This window comes from Chlorocebus sabaeus, chromosome 12 (assembly GCF_047675955.1).
Source record: "Chlorocebus sabaeus isolate Y175 chromosome 12, mChlSab1.0.hap1, whole genome shotgun sequence".
NCBI lineage: Eukaryota > Metazoa > Chordata > Mammalia > Primates > Cercopithecidae > Chlorocebus > Chlorocebus sabaeus.
The window spans coordinates 64315020-64317121 of record NC_132915.1 but is presented as its reverse complement, the minus strand read 5'-3'; the positions used below and the strand labels follow the sequence as shown (position 1 = coordinate 64317121).

At 57.5% G+C, this 2102-nt stretch overlaps 1 long non-coding RNA gene across 1 annotated transcript; it reads right to left on the bottom strand.

Annotated features, from left to right (window-relative positions):
- Positions 1-327: 327 nt before the first annotated feature.
- Positions 328-1523, bottom strand: LOC140713080 (uncharacterized). Its single transcript, XR_012094938.1, has 2 exons — positions 1358-1523; positions 328-1094 (listed from the first exon to the last, which is right to left on the bottom strand). It is a non-coding gene; the product is annotated as an uncharacterized lncRNA (long non-coding RNA).
- Between the last annotated feature and the right edge of the window lie 579 nt (positions 1524-2102).

Below are 2102 nucleotides of genomic sequence, written 5' to 3'. Positions count from 1 at the left end.
CCTATCACATCTTCCAGCTTTCTGGTTAGAGCCTGTAACATCCGCCAACCCAAATCCTCATTATAATAATACAGCACAGCTCCAAGTTGGTTTCAGCTCTTCACCTTCCTCACCTGGCAATCTCTCTCTCTCTCTCTCACACACACACACACCCTCCACCCCTTAAGCCCATCTGTGATCCATCTCTCTAGCAAAAGCTCCAACCTGTTAAACCTTTTCTAGGATATTTCAAGGTCTAGGCCATCTCCCCAGGGCCTCTGTAGAGGCGGGCCGCGCTTGACAGATCTTTCTGAGGCTTGAGGGGCTGAAGAAAGGAGAAGCTGAGGCTTTCACTTCCAAGCTTCTCTTCTTCCCACTTGGAGTGCCACAGGAAGCCACAGAGGAGGAAACCGTGCGCCTGATTCCGTCCTGGTGATCCCAATTTGAAGGGGAACACCCTTCCCTAAAGCCCACGCCCCTACACACGCCACAAATGCCCCTGGGTCCCCGGACCTCTGAGGACCCCATCCTGGGCCTCCCCAGGAGAGGCCCAGGTCGCGGTTAAGGGCAGATAGCTGGGGCTGCGGGGGAGGGAGGGAGGCTTCGGGGGCGGACACAGGATGCGGGGAACCACCGGCAGCGGGATGTGGGGTTCTGAGGGCTGCGGTGCTTCTGAAGATGGCTCAGCGTCGCGCCAGGTGGACGTGAGAGCTTTACTCTGGAGGAGGCGGGGGTTGGGGTCCCGCCTACCCACCCGGACAAGCCAAGGGCTCAAACGCCCCCAACCCAACCCACAGATATCGCCGAAGCCGGCCCAGACCCACTCGGCTCGCTGCCTCCGCCCGCTTAGGACTGAGCCCGCAGCGCCGCCGCCTGGTAAGGGGCGGAGTTGCCACCACGTCTGCGCAGGCGGGATGCAGCCTGGCCCGCGGCATCCTGGGAGTTGTAGTCCCGACGCTTCGGGGCCGCCCCAGGGTCTGGTCCCCGACGGCGCGCAGTGAGGGCCCCGCGGCTCCCCCCGCAGACGCCTCCCAAGTTCGCGGAACGCAGCTGACCGGCTTTCTCTGGACTGGGTGACATGACTGCTCCCAAGCAGTCGTCTGTAAACTGAGTTTCTGTAAAACATTTTATTTTTCATGTGTGACTGTAGCGGGGTCCGATTTGAACTTTTTGTTTTCCGTCCCCTAGCCCGGGCCCTCTGTCTTCTCTCTCCTGTACCGTCCGTTTTCTTACCTTCTTACCTCATCTCCATCACCGAGGCCCTCAGCCCTGAACACTTGGACTGGGCAGCTTCTCTATTGATTCCTGAACCTGGAATTTAAGACACCTTCCGAGGGGCCCCCTCGCCACACCCTCTAGTTGATCAACTCACAAATACCTGTGATTTCTCTCTCCGTCTCCTGCTCCAGGTACTTCCCTAGTGGACTCCTTTCCCTCACTGGTGTAGCATTCCAGCCAGAAGGAGTGCCTGTCTCCCAGCGCCCCGTTCCCAGGGACAGATCCTCATGGGGGGCCCCTAGGGCCCCAGCTGCCCCCACTCTTTCTTAAAGACCAGCTAGGAGGATAGGGACACACTGAAAACGGAAGAGGAAGGGTCTCCGGGACAGTCAAAGGTTCAACAGCAGGAAGTTCTTTTTTTCTTTTTCCTTTTTTTTTGAGACGAAGTCTTGCTCTTGTCGCCCAGGCTGGAGTGCAATGGCATGATCTCGGCTCACTGCAATCTCCGCCTCCCAGGTTCTAGCGGTTCTCCTGCCTCAGCCTCCTGAGTAGCTGGGAATGCAGGCGCCCATCAACACGCCCGGCTAATTATTTCTGTATTTTTAGTAGAGACGGGGTTTAGCCATGTTGGCCAGGCTGGTGAACTCCTGACCTCAGGTGATCCGCGCACCTAGCCCTCCCAGAGTGCTGGGATTACAAGCATGAGGCACCACGCCCACCCGCCCGGCCAGGAAGTTCTTAAGAACTTATTTATAGGTGGGGAGGGTCTTTGGAAGCCATCCGGCCAGGGCCCCTCCATCTTTGGCCCTGCTCTGCGGTCTCTCAAAGATGGGTTTAAACTTCCAGCTTGGTTTTGTTACAAGGAGGGAAACAGAGCTGGGATGTGGAGAAAGACCAAATCTTCT